Raw genomic sequence first — 15,588 nt, 5'->3', positions numbered from 1 at the left:
TCTAGGGCTCTATCCTCGCCCCTCTCTTGGTTCCTAGGTTGGTTGACTGGTTCAGGTCCTTGGCGCTCGACTAAGCGCTCAAGAATATCGGTCATGCGATTAATGGCCATAGCCACTTGGTCACCCTTTTCATTTCTAGGGTTTTGGTTTGGTCCAGTCGTGGATCTCTCACCTCTCTCGGGAGTACGGGGTTGCCGAAACCCACGCCCACGCCCCCGTCCGCGTCTTCGCCGATCCATTTAGCAAGATTCTAAACGCATAATAAAAGTGAAAAGTATAAGCGCATGAATTGAAAAACATGTACACATTGCAAGAACACTTTAAATCAAAGCATAGCTATTTGCATAAGTTAGAAGTCATGTCACATTTCAATGTGCATACAACGAATTAATAATATCAAATACAGGTCATAGGCAACTAAGTGCCACAAATATAGGAGTGCATATAGGCAAAATACAAAAGGTCTCACGGCGAGCCCCATCCTTACTATACTAGGCAGGATCAAAAGAAAAATCATAAGCCTAGTTAGGGACAAAACTAGAAGAATCCATGATACCAAGCCACATCATTCAAATGATTATAAACTCCAAATTCCATCCAAAAGCCTAAGCTACTTTATAAATTCTTAGCCGCCTCACTAGATTCAAGGTGAAAGTTCTTATACAAGTTAGAGTAATAAGTCAAACCAAACGGAATGCAATAGATGTCTCATTTTCAAGTTCAAAGTGGAGCCCAAAATTGTTTAAATGATTCAACCTTTCTTTCGGAAAGTTCGGCAAGCAAAATAATGGAGGAAGCAAGGTTCTTAACCCTTAAACTCACCAAATGGCTATTTAAATTTCCTAATCTTGACTCATCTCCAACCTAACTTAAAGAGTAAAGTTTTATAGTATTTTTGAGCAAAAATGGTGCCACAACCTCAAGCACCAAGATCACATTGCATGCAATATACAATCAAATCCCACAGTTCGGCATCCTAAACTTTTAAGGCTAGGATACTCTACAAAGATCTGAAACCTAAGCTCTGATACCAACTGTGACGCCCCCACTTCTCCCAAGGGCGAACTCAAGGGTATCCGCGGAACGCCTGCCCAGCACTCGCCAGAATTCGGTATAAATTCAATTCAAACTTAAAAATAACCAATCGATACTAAAAGTCGAAGATAAAAAAAAAGGGTCAATTCCTTAATAATCGTTCAAGTCTTACATCATAAGCTACCAAAAATATCTTACATTCCCAAAATATACAGCTTCCAAAAGTTATCTAAACAAATACATTCAAAATTCTAATCAAAAGGGCCATCAAGTCGACCTCTCCATAATTCCTTCCATTTCAGCTCTTGTTAAGGAAAATAAATCTAACGGTGTGAGCGAATGCTCGTGAGGCCAAGAAAATATGCAAAACACGTAGTTCAAATAACAATAGCACCTACACAATAATGAAAGCTATAACATTCAAGTAATTCACAATTTATAATAAAATACACTTGAGTATGATGCAGGAGCTCTCAGGAGCTAATTTCCAATTGCTTTGCCCAAGTTCAATTCAATACCTCCATTTATGGTTCTGAGTCGACATGAGAGGTATCTCCCACTCGAATTGGTGTGGTACATGCTATCGCTCAGGGAATCGACTATGTGTTGATAGTTCTGAGGTGATATGAAAGGTACCTCCCACTTGGATCGGTGTGGTACATACTATCGCTCAGTGGTCGATGAGACATCGCTCTAATCGACTTATACTTTGTTTATGATTCTGAGTCGACATGAGAGGTACCTCTCATCCGAATCGATGTGGTACATACTATCGCCTAATAGTCGATGAGACATCGCTCCAATCGACTTAGAAAGGTTTATGGTTCTGAGACGATATGAGAGGTACCTCCCACCCGAATCAGTGTGGTACATGCTATCGCTCAGAGAACCAATCATGTATTTAGGGTTTTGAGCCGACATGAGAGGTACTTCCCACCCGAATCGGTGTGGTACATGCTATCACTCAGAGAGCCGATTATACGATTATAATTATAAGGGTTAATGACATTCAGTCCAATCGACAAATACCTTTATAGTCCGATGAGCGCACTCCAATCGGCAGTCATACAGTTCAATTATGAGTCGAGGAGATTCACTCCAACGACATATGCAGCCATAGCATATAATTCAATTCAATTTAGGCAATTCAATTACAATTCATTTAAATTAGAATACGTTCGATAAGGTACACACTCGACTCAGCAGTTATAAACCATCCATTTCATAATGAGCAATTCACATAATTTCTAAATATTCATGCACTTGACACTCACCTAGGCAAAATAAGAGAGTGTGGTGCACAATTCAAGTGTTTAAGCGTCAGTTGTGAGGTCCACTTGAAGGTCTCCTTGAGTGCTTGAGTAAATAATAATTAACTATCACACACAATCCCTTAAAAATCCCTGGTTATGAAGGTAGATTGTACACTTGTACATCCTAAGAAAATATTATGAAAATGAGCCTTAATTATTCGTAAATCGAGACTCAAAAGTGAGGTTTAATAATACAAGGAAAAACTAATTTTCATCTTTGAAATCACGTGTAAAACGGTCAAGCAATATCGAAGGGAAATGGAGAGTTTCCAAAAACTTAATTCCCTTTAAGTTCAGAAATTCTAGATTTGAGGTGCAATCTTTGAAAAATCATACCTCACTCTCCGTAGGTATAAAATTGGAAAACTTGGTACCGTTGGAAACTACTTCCAAAGTACTAAAAGTTTCTAGAAGATGCTTTTCCATGATTCTAAATGGAAGATACTCAAATTTTGGTTTAAGGCTACTAATTTGAACTCCCAAGACAGATTTGGGGTTGGTTTTTTGGCAAACTTTGGAAATTCGGCAAAATTTACAGAATACGAACTAGCCTCTGAAATTTAGAACTCAATTAGAGTTACAATCGAAGTTTAAAACACAACAAATGGAACAAGAATCAGAGTTTTGAACGCCAAGATATAACAGCTCAAAGTTGCTGAAATTTTCTCACTGAACAAGGATTTTCCAGATTTGAAACATGAATTTTGAGACTTTGGTTGGGCATCGAAATGGACTTGGAATGGTACCAAATTTGGTAGTGTTTCACTACCATATGAGGGGTATTCCTCTGTCAAATTTCATGCAAAAATTCGTACGGAAGGTCAGTTAACAAAGCCACTAAAATTCAAAAAATTTCCAAGGCAAATCTGCCTTGTACTTCCATTTTCCTTTTTCTAACTTTTGGCCGGTGAAATCATTTCAAATCTGGTCCATTTATAAAGGAAAGGTATAAGAAACACCCAATACACATTTGGTAGGTGATTGGCATCAAAAGATTCAAAATATCAAGTCCCAATTTGAGCTAAGCTATTTGACTAGCCAAAATGAGGGTTTTCCATCACTAAGATGGTTTCGTAATTCGACCACAACTCACTCAATTCAACTTGGAATTGGATGTGGTTGGTGGCGTTGGAAACTACATTAATAAGGCTACAATTTCTTGGAAGAAATCATTCTGAAATTCTGTCCATAGTTAGCTCAAATTCAAGCAACAAGTTCCAGCACCTCACTGTCTCTCTAGCACAGTCGTGAAACTGGATAGGTAACTTTTGAAGAGTTGGTACGGTTCACTCAGGTCGAATCAGGAGATGCATTTTATACCGTTAGAAAAATGGAAGTATCTATTTTCTAATGCCACAAACGGAACTCGATTGCGACATCGAAGGAAAGAGTTATGATCATTTAAAATTCGCTGCCAGAGTAACTCTGGACACATTTTCCAGCTATGAAGAATTTTTGAAATCCAAACATTTACCCAACCAAATCAAGTGATTTTTGGCGAAAACTTTTCACACAACCTATACAACATATGTACATCAAAATCAAGACAATTTGGTCACAAAAAAATCGCACCAAGGGTCCAACAAGAACGGGGCAGATTCGGCCCTTCTTGGTTTTCAACCTACTTTGTTTTTTTTTCCACTTTTTCAACTTATAACCACTCATTTAACACTTAATCAACATAAACAACATCCAAAATCATCACATCAGCCCAACAAGTTGATTGTGGGATTTCATTGAGCCCACTCACATGATTTTCAACCAACCAAAGTTACCCACATGAAGTTACAAGCTTCCAAGTGAAATTAAACTCACTATAACTAAGATTCAAGGGTTGGATGATTCACTACCTCCTTGGTTGATGAACTCAGAATTTTCGGCCACTAGAAGCTCCAAGAAAACCGTGGAAATGGTGCTCCTCTCCTAGTCCAAGATGATCTCCAAGTTGTTTTGAGGTTGTGGTATGAATTTGAGGTGAAAAGGTGCAAGATTTTGGAGTGAAATGGGATGAAGGTTTTTGCTCCTTCTTTGGCTCCAAGTTTCGGCCACAATGAGAGAGAAAAGAGAGAGTGAAATCTGATAATGAAGCTTCATGAGGAAGCTTGGTAGGTAGCTTTAAGGTGCACAAAAGTCAACTCTCCATTCGCGCGCGTTTCATGTCCGTTTGCTCTCAGGTTTGTTTCACTTGTGCACCAAACCACTAATATACTTTCTTAAACACTATTATTATTCACTCTTAGTAGTCTAGATTAAGTTTCTAAAGTCCATCAATTAGTCGCGCGCGTGAAAACGCGAACTTCCGACTCGTGCCCGATAAAGCGCAATTTCAAAAAATTCTTGTAACGATGATATAACTAACTAATACTAGGGTATATAATCATGAAAATAACTATTTTAGAAATAAAAACATGATTCCTCACATGAATCTAGTATTAATTCCTCGAATTTCCAATTAATTTGTACCAACGCGTCTTTCGAAAAACTTTCGACGCGCGCACCGTATAAGCTTAATTTTAACTTACTCACATCTAATCTCTCAATTAACTTTTCTTAATCTACTATTGATCATTCTTAATTCTCCAAGACTAATGTACTCTCGGATCGAACATAGCCTCGAAAAATGTGTACTCCTTATTTTTCACTGAACGAGCCCTAGAAAAAATTAATGTTACTAACGAGACGTGTTAAAAATATAATTAAGACTTTATTCCATGTAAATAAGTTTAAAATGATTGAAATAAATTATTCAAAGAAAACGAGTGAGTAAATAATTAATTAAGCCAGTAAAATAAAATAAAATAAAATGAGAAAAATTCGGGTCCTCACACATTTTGGCATCAATATACCCACAAAATTTGAAATTAAAATAGGGGAAATGAACCAGCAACAATCGGACAGTTCTTGCACCACTTTCTCTTCAAATTTTCTTGCCATCATACCAAAACCAAACTATAAATCACTAAAACAACAATCAAACAAACAAGAAATTCTCAAGGCCACTACCTAAGAATCTTCCTCGAGACATCTACCTAAAGTCAAGATTCATGGAAACCATCAACAACCCAAGCTTAACTAGTTAAAACTAACTAAAACTAACCATAAGAAGGAAGAAAAATGAGAGCTTTGAAAGTTACCTTTCCTCCAAGAGTAGTAAGCAAAACCACAAGGAATCAAACTCTAAACCACCAAGAATCTCTCCTCCTTCAAGTCTCCTACTAAGCTTGAGGATGATCCAAGAGAATGGGCTAGGTTGGAGTAAGTTTTTGGGAGCAAAATGAAGGAGATGAAGCTGAAATTTTGGCTAAATGGGAGAAGGGAGTGGCCGGCCAAAAGAAGGGAAGAAGAGAGGGTTTGTGAGATTTTTGTGTGATGTGATTTGTTGAAAAGGAAGAAGTGACATAAAGCTACCTTTGGTGCAAAAAGTCAACTATTGAATAGTAGCCCATTAGTGCTCCTAGTTGAGGTTAATTCAACCCACTCACCTCTAATCTCTCAATTAGCTTGTCTTAGTCTACCATTGATTACCATTAATTCTTCAAAACCACTGCACTCTCGGACCAAATATCGCCTCGAAAAATGTGTATTCACTAATTTTCACTAATCAAGCGACACAAAAATTAACTTTACAAGCAAATGTTTTAAAATTATAAAATGAGGCAATGTACCATGTAAATGCAATTAAAATGAATGCAATAAATTAATTGGAGCAAATAAATAAATAATTAATTAAATAAGCCAGTAAAATAAAATAATAAACAAATAAAATTTGGGTCCTCACACAATGTCACTGCACCCCAATACATGATACAAAAGATCACTGAGTTAGGTAGATTTAAGTATCTCGTACCCAAGAGTCCACCAACTCTCCACTGTGACTAACCTCGTTGACAATGTTAGCATAAAACTCGCGCATCAACTTCGGATAGTAATGAGTAGGCAAAGTGAGAATTGGCGGCCATCCAAGTTGGTTAAATGCCTCCGTGATACAATAGACCGTCTCAATCTCTGGGTTGATATGCTTCTCGAAGATGAACTCCAAATTAGCATGCTCTTCATGCCACTCTTGATTTTTTAGAGTTGTGAATCTAGCACTATCATAGAGTGTAGCTTCAGAGCGTCGAGACGTGCTCCCCCATTGATGCCGAACCATAGGTTGGAATGAAGGAGACCTTTCTTTCTCACTCTCCTTAACTTCTTCCCTAATTTCCATTTCTTCACTTCCTTCACTATCCTCAGTGCTAGAAGTAGAAGGCTCGTGAATGACAGGTCTTTTTCCTCTTGCCATAGTATCTAAGAAATCAATTACAATTATCCTCTGATACTAGGATAGTGATTTGCACATATCACATATTTCCTAAGAAATAATTCTTATAAAATATATAAAGAAAAATCCTTTCACTTATAATAACCATAGGCATTTTACAGAATTATCATGCATGTCAAGGGATTAAAATTGACTCAAAAAACCACAATTACACATCTTTATGTCATAAAGAATTAATTAAATACTCAAAAATATCGAATAATATGACATTAAAGACATGACATTAAAATTGCCAAAAATTTGCCAAAATCACCAACTAATTAAAATGAGCAACAAATATGATCAATTTAGTTACTTTAGCCATAATCATGTTTATAGCAATTACAAATTGTCACAATAAACAATAATTAATCATAAACATGATTATGCAAAATTTTCCCTAAAAATCATAAAATTAATCAAAATTACTCCTGATAAACAATGTACGTGCTAAACCAATATCAACCAATCAAATCTTAGCCAATAACATCAAAGAAAATGGCTCATTAAAATTTAAATCTAATTTTCAATTTTATCCCAATATAGCAAAGTTAAAATTTTAACAATCATATGAATATCAAATTGTTATATTAAAACATGTAATCATACTTAAATAATCTCAACAAACATATTAGAGGCCATAAACATCCACAACAATCATCAAAATTTTGAATTTAGAAGATGTTAGAAAATTCAAAAAAAATTTCACCTTCTAAAATACAAAGATTTGATAAAAAAAAAAAAACTTACCTCAATCATGTAGAAGAATGTTTAGTGATGCTAAAAGTGCAAAAAGCCCTATGAAAATCACCCGAATTGACCTCTAATTGATAGAATTAGAAATGAAGAACTCTAGCCCTCAATCTCTTGAAATCGAATTTTTGAGCTATTTTTCTTGGATTTCAATCGGTTAAAAAGGCTCTAGGAGGATCAAAAAGTGTTGGGTTGATGATTTCTAGCAAAGAAATGGAGTAAAATTGTTGATTTGTGAAGGTATGTTTAGGTGTGAAGAAAACATGAGGTGGGAAGAAGTGATGAAGAAGGAAAAATGGAACCCGCGTTTTCTTCAAAACTCTTGTTCAAAAACGTGACCTGAAAATGCAGCTCTGACCTTCCTTTTAAGGTTGCATTGTTTGCCTTAAAATTGCAGAAGGCAATACGCAGGCTCCAAGAAAACGTGACCTGAGGTCGCATTTTTTAGCCTGCATTTTCTGCCTTAATTTTACAAAATGAAAAACACACCCTAGTGAAATGTAGCCTGAGCCCACATTTTTTTGTGCCTGTGTTTTCTCCTACACTTTTTTTTGCAACAATTTTAACTTTTCAAAAATTACACATGTCACTCGAATTGCTCAAAATGCATTCTAGATCGTTCTTTTATCAAAATAATCAATGTGGGCACATATAAAATGATCAAAAAATATATTTTAACCTCTTTAACGAATCAAGAACAACTTTTACTCAAATTGAGGAGTGAAGTTTCTTGATCAAAGTTCGCCGTTATCACTTCAAATGGTCACCCTTGCTTCCGTTTTCAATTTCTACAAGTGAAAAGCAACAAAATAACTTAAATACATATTTTAAACATAAAATCACACTTTATTGACATAAATAACCAAAATATTGGGTTGCCTCCCAATTAGCGCTTTTGTTTATAGTCGTTGGCTCAACTCAAAATAATCATTCCTTGGATGAATGTTGGGGAGCCATTTTCTCCCCAAGGATCAAAACTTCCAAGTGAATCCACCATGTGATGAGCCTTGTTTTGATCTCCATAGTTCAACTTCCTCAAATGCTTAGAAGGAGTATTAGACATGTCATATGAATGCTCGATTTTACTCTTCAATAGAATTTGCTTGTCTTTTTCTAGTTGGCTCAACTTTTCACCTATTTCCTCATGGAATAGTGAGCTAATTGAACCAACTTCGTTCTTTGTCCTTGCCTCCCTAGTTCCTACACCATAAAAATTTTACCAAGAAAACTTATAGATTTAATTTCTTCATGCACTTCTTGGTTTACCTTTTCATCACATGGTAATTTAGAAACAAGATCAATTGGTTCTTTGTCCCTATCCTTATCAGCTAAATTGAATTCCAATTCCTCTCCATTTATTCAAAATATAAGCCTACCATTTTCTACATCAATTAAAGTACATGCAGTGGTTAGAAAAGGTCTTCCTAGAATAATAGACATTTTCACATCTTCCTAGAAAAGGTCTTCCTCAATATCTTGGATGTATGATTGACCTATCTGCCAGTTGCAAAGTAATGTTAGTAACTTTGAGATCTTGAAGTCCTAACCTCCGGGCAACCGATAGGGGAATAAGTGATACACTTGCACCTAAATCACATAAAGTATTAGAGAAGTGCAAATGACCAATAGTGCAAGGGATAGAAAAACTTCCTGAATCTTTTAATTTAGGAGGGAGTTTGTTCTTAATTCATGCACTATACTCCTCCATTAATGCCATCATCTCTATCCGCAATCTTCCTCTTCTTCGACATGATTTCCTTCAAGAAAACCGCATAAGATGGAAACTGCATAATAGCATCAATAAAGGGAATGTTAATATGCGACTGTATGAAAAATTTGAGAAACTTCTCAAACTCCCCATCCTTATCATCTTTCTTCAACTTATGAGGGAAGGGAATAGCATTAGTAATCACATTAGAAGGAGGTAAATCAACATCAATAATAACATGATCCTTTTGGCTCTCCTTCTCTCCTTCATTTACTACTTCCTTGCCTTGTTCACCACTTGAATTGTCAAAATTAGATCCCTCTACAGTTTTACTACTTCTAAGAGTGATAACATTGACATTCTCTCTAGAGTTAACTTCGGTCTTACTAGGTAACTCTCCATGGTTCCTATTGTTAATAGAGTTGACAATTTGACCAATTTGAACCTCTATGTTTCTATACATGGTGGTTAGTTGGTCCAATCTTCCCTCAATTCTTTAGAATCTTTTGTTGGTGGCACTATCTAACTTATCAATTTTATCATTGGACACATTGGCTAGTCTTTCGATTGCTATCTCCCAAGCCGGTTTGTTCTCCACATTTGATTGTTTTGATTGAAATTTCAGTGGATTATTTGGTCTTTGTTGTATTCCTTGACCCTTCCATCCAAATTTTAGATGAGTTTTCCATCTCGAGTTATATGTGTTGGAATAGGGGTTGTTTTGAGGAATCTGATTATAATTATTAACAAACTGTACCTGCCCACGTTCAACACAAATATTAGTATTATGATCTCCTCCACATATATTACAACAAGCAACACTTACATTAGATGTAGAACTATAACCAACACTGATTTGCTTACTTAACAATTTAACCACATTATTCATTTTGCCATTCAATATATTAAGAGTGTCCATTTCAATCATATATGCTTGCCGTTTAGAGTTACGTCTCTTGTAGGTCTATTGATAATTGTTTGCCACCATTTTTTGATCAAGTTTTGAGATTCTTGGGGTGATTTACTCATTAAAACTCCACCTGCAACTGCATCAATTGTAGTCTTAATCGAGAAAGTTAAACCATTATAGAAAATTTAGACAATAAGCCAATCGGACAGTTCATGGTATGGACATTTTCATAGCAAATCTTTAAATTTTTTCCATACTTCATACAATGATTCCCCCTCTTGTTGGCCAAAACTAGTAATGTCCATTCTAAATTTAGCTGTTTTACCCGATGAAAAGTATTTATTTAAGAATTTTCTAGATAAATCATTCCAAGTAGTGAAAGTATTTGGTGCATGAGAATGCAACCAAACCTTGACTTTATCTCACAAAGAAATGGAAATAACCTCAACCTTATAGCATCTTCACCCACTCTATTTATTTTAATTGTATCACATATCTCCAAAAATGTGGTCAAACGTGCATTTCGATTCTTTATGACATTATTTTCAAATTGAGATTGTTAAACGATCTGAATAAGTGATGGTTTAATCTCAAAATTATTAGCATTTACCATAGGCCTTGCTATGCTCGTTTGTGACCCTTTGTCCCTGGTAGAGCAAAATCTCTAAAAGCTCATCTATTTGTTTCATTATCTGTCATTTCTTCTTCAAAAGGCAACTCAATAGATATTCCCTCTATATGTTCTTGTTGTTCTTCTTCCTTTTATGGTGTACGCCTTCTTTATTTTTGTAATGTCCTTTCAATTTTCGAATCAAAAGGAGCAACTACATGTAAAGCCCAGTGCATACACTACAAACAAGAAGGAAATAACAAAATTAGTACTTTTACACTAAAAAGCAATAGAAAATTTATACAAATTACACACAAAATTTTTAACTAAAATTTTAAGAAAATGTCTAAATTAATAAAGTTTGTTTGGTCCTAATATTGCCGCTTCCTGGCAACAGCGCCAAAAACTTGACGGGTTCTTGATATAAGTATAAGTTTAATTTCAAAATATATCCATTTGACTGCAAGTACACAGATCAAATAATAGTTTAAGACATATATCGGGTCGATCCCACATGAAGCAACTAATACAAGTACTAAAACCTTACTTACTCTATTATTTAGACTTACTATCAAATTAAGCAATAGAAATCACAAAACTTACCAATTAACTAACTTAACTATATAACTTGCAAGATAACAATGGAGAAATATCACTAAATATTTGAGTGTAGGGATGTAAAATCCACTTACGGCACAAAAGATACAAGTGAATAGATTTATTTCTTCGTTACTACTTATGTTTAATTAGGGATTCATTTTCATATTTACCAACACTCATTCTCATGATGTAGTGATTTAGAATAGTCTAGTTTTCCTTATTTTCATGGTGAATAGCTAGATCTACTCTCTAAGTCTTCATGAAATGCAAAGATAATCTACTCAAGTGCACCTCTATTCTCATGAGTCTGCTCCTTAAGTTCCATTAATGCTGTTCCATCATTATTACCAATTTTTATTAAATAACAAAATTATTAACTTGTTATTGGTGATCAAGCAACAACAAGTGATAAACATGCATAAATGAAAAGATAGAGAAAGCTTAGCCAAGGTGATGAACAAACTCCTAAATCTTTTATTACTTCAACAAAATGAGTTATACAATGAATTCTCCAAGAGTTTCTTACAAGTTCCTAGCTAGAGAGAATAAGAAAAGACTAAAACTAAACTCTTCAACTAAAATTTGATAATAACTCTCTCTTCTACTCTCTTTAATGATTCTTACATATATAGTGTTAAGAGAGTCAAAAAGTGACAAATGAAATGACATAAACCTTCCTTTTCTCTTCCCTAACGATTCTTGAGCATGTGCAGCCGAAATTCTATACTGGAATTGAGTTGAAAAGAAGTGTAAAAATAGAGCAAGTTACAAAACAATTTGCAGAGAAACAAGGCACAATACGCGACCTGAGCCCGTGTATTTAGAGGGTGCATTTTTCACTTCTAATGCATTTTCTTGCTTCTTTTCTACTCCAGTTCATCTCTAAGATCACATGCAAGATATTCATGTTGTTGTTTATGCCTTTCACTGATAATACTTGCAAGTGATGTCCTATTCTCTTTCCAATTTATCGTTGAATCATGTGCTAATAGAGTTTAAGCAACCTTGTCTCGATCGAACACTTATATCATGACTCAACTCCTACAATTATAACCAAAATTGCACATTAACCCGCTTAAATGAAACTCACAAAATTAAGATACTTAGAGAGCAATTTACACTGTGAAAGATCTTATTTTACACCAAAAATAAACAAATAATGCTATTAATAACCATATATAATAAACACTTATCAACCATATTATGAAACATTTAAATTACGAACACATAAATTCAAGTGGACACAAATTTCAAAGGTTAATTTTTTTAATAAACACACTTAACTAGTATCAAAAATAAAATACCAAATTAGCAGCCATATTGCTTATAATACATAACAGGGAATAGCACAAATAATTAGAAACAAATTGACAAATAAAATGATACTATTCATCAAAGTTAATATCATCCATGTTATCATCTTCATCTGGTGTATATACACTATGTAATTTTCTTCCAATAGTTGATGGTGGTTCCGAAATATCTATCACATCACAGGATCCAGTCTACAGGTAACAATCTCTTTTCCTTTACCTTTCTTGCCTAACCATAAATTATATTTTAAATAAATTCATGTCAAATTTACTCAATGTCTCAATATAATAGATAGTAAATTAGTAATAAAGTTCAATATTAAAAAGTTAAAAACTTAATTGATGAAATTAAATCTTTTCTTTTCTTTTTTTAAGACAATTTTGGAGCATATGTGACAACTGCACCTTACCCCTAGGGTGTACCCCAGGGTTTGGTGAATCACCTACCCAACTTTCGTCAGTACTCACTCACAAACCCAAGAAAACAAGAATCACAACCACTAAAACAAGAGCAGTAACAACTTTCAAACTTAAACCTATATCATCCTCAAATGTTACTAATGTTCCTCCCTAGTCTTTGAGTAAACTAAAATATCATCAATGAATACCACTAGGAACTAGTCCAAACCATGAATGCTGCTAGGGTATTGGTTAATCCAAAAGGCATTACTGCAAATGCATAATATTCATATCGAGTGTTAAAAGCAGTTTTTGGCACATCCTCCTTCTTAATTCTTAATTAATAATATCCTTGTCCAAGATTCAATTTAGAGAACACCATGGCCCCTTGCAATTGGTCAAACAATTTATCAATGTGGGGCAAAGGATATTTATTCTTAACGGTCACCGCATTTAAACCCCGATAATCGATACACAACCTTAAACTCAAAGCACTGGAGCTCCCTAAAAAGATTTACTCTCCTGTATAAACCCTCACTCTAATAAATCTTGCAATTGTAATTTCAATTTCTTAAGTTCAACAGGTGCCATCCGATAAGGAGTCTTAGAGATAGGGGTGGTTCTAAGTACCAAATCAATTTTAATTTCTATCTCTCTTTCAGAAGACAATGACACTAGTTCATTAAGGAAACATCTGGATACTCGTTTATCACCGGCACATCCTCCAATTGCACCTTATCTCCTGGGGTGTTGACTAGATAGGCTAGATACCCCTGTGCTCCCTTACCCAACAATTTTTTATCCCGAATTTTCGAAATAAGGGCAGATGAGGCTAAGGTACCCCTCACATCTAACTTTAAGGTTGCTTCACCTGGTATGCAAAACTCAACCACTTTCGTTCTGCAATCTAATCGAGCATGATATCCATCTAACCAATCCATTCCTATAATGACGTCATACCCCTTCATGGTTAGATTTATAAGGCCTACTACCAATTTCTGCAAGCCAACCCAAACCTCAAGTTTCTATAGACTGCATTAGCAAGTAAACATTGGTCACCTGTGGGTGTTCTCACTTCTAAATCGTATGGTAGTCTCTTGGCTTTCACATCAATTCCACACATAAAAGTAGGGTTTACAAAGGAATGGGTTGCACTAGGATCTATCAAAATCTTGGCTGAGCGATGAAAAATAGGGATCGTACCTTCTACCACTATAGACGAGTCAAGCACTTATTGTTGGTGTAGCGCATATACTCTGGCGGGCACTCTTGGCTTGTTCCCTCTTATAATTGTTTGTTTAGGGTTTGACCTATCTGAAAGTTGGGTCTCACTCCCCTGTCGAGGTGTGAGTAGACAGGTAGCAATCTGGTGCTTGGCACTTCCACATTGTAAGTACTTCCGTGCCTTTAACCAACAATTATCCTCGGAATGATTCGATTTTCCGCAAAATCCACAAAATAAATGAGAAGTGGATGCTTGGCCTCCTCTTGGTAAGGCACCTTTCTGTTGTCGTCTTCCACCTTGGGCTCCTATCAGAGAAATTCCTCTAGATGTCCTCAGAAGTCTCACGCCACCGGCCCCTCTTCCTACCTTGGGAGGCGATATACTTCAATCACCTTGCCCTTGTTCGAGACTATTACTAGGCGCACTTCTTTTCCTTGTATGCAAAGCCTTTACCTGTGCTCTCGCATTCTCAATCCTTTGGACTTTCTCAAGAGTTTCCGTAAACGTATTGATTTGAGCCGCTGCCGAAATTTCCTGGATTTCCACATTCAACCCCTGCAGAAATCGTCTCTCTCTTTTGCTCCATAACCACTAGTTCAAGAGCAAATTTGGATAATTTAGTGAATTAAGTTTCATAGTTGGACACACTTAGGGTTCCCTGACGCAGTCTGATAAAATCATCCTCTTTTTTCTCTTGTACCAGGGTTGGGAGATATTTCTCATTGAACTCCCTTGCAAAGTTAATCCAAGTCTATGGCATCTGCTCTCTCTCCCACTTTGCCTTGATAACGTTCCACCATGCTCGACCCGATCCTTCAAATTGAAAAGCAGCAAACGTCACTTATTTCTCCTCTGTATAATTTAGGGTTGCAAAAATGTTAATCATCTTCTTCAACCAATTCTCAGCTACATCCGAATTAGGTCCTCCAAAAAACTTAGGTGGAGAAAACTTTTGGAAGCGCTCTAGGACTTTATCTTCTCCTATCTCAAGGTCCCTAAGCTAGTTAACAGGCACTTGACCTTGTTGTTCTACTAAATGCACTAAAATATCAGTCATTCATTGTATGGCCGTCGCTACTTGGTCCCCTACTTCAACACTCGGTTCACGATTTTACTTGGCCGCAACTTCTCTTTCATCCCTTGGTTCCTGTTGTTGCTTAGGCCTATGCCCATGACTTCGTATACCATCCATACCTTTTTAAATAAGCATAGATATACATAAGCAAGAATACATAGAGCTATATATATGTAAGCAGGAAGAAATTTCCAAACCATGAAGCAAAAGACCACGAAACACACTTAGTATGTATACTACAACAAGTTCATAGTATAACTACTGAAACAAGTGCACAAAAGTACTATACATATCAACCTTAACAAAGTCAAGTATACATAGCAAAGTCAAGTGCTGTACACGTC

The 15,588-nt window shown here is 35.7% G+C and overlaps 1 non-coding gene across 1 annotated transcript; it reads left to right on the top strand.

Moving 5' to 3' along the window:
* Positions 1–10,229: 10,229 nt before the first annotated feature.
* Positions 10,230–10,336, top strand: LOC113772614. Its single transcript, XR_003468585.1, has one exon. It is a non-coding gene; the product is annotated as a small nucleolar RNA R71 (small nucleolar RNA).
* The last annotated feature ends 5,252 nt before the right edge of the window (positions 10,337–15,588 follow it).

Source organism: Coffea eugenioides, chromosome 5 (assembly GCF_003713205.1).
Source record: "Coffea eugenioides isolate CCC68of chromosome 5, Ceug_1.0, whole genome shotgun sequence".
NCBI classification, from domain to species: domain Eukaryota; kingdom Viridiplantae; phylum Streptophyta; class Magnoliopsida; order Gentianales; family Rubiaceae; genus Coffea; species Coffea eugenioides.
The sequence above is the reverse complement of the archived record's forward strand: the minus strand, read 5'-3'. Positions and strand labels throughout refer to the sequence as shown.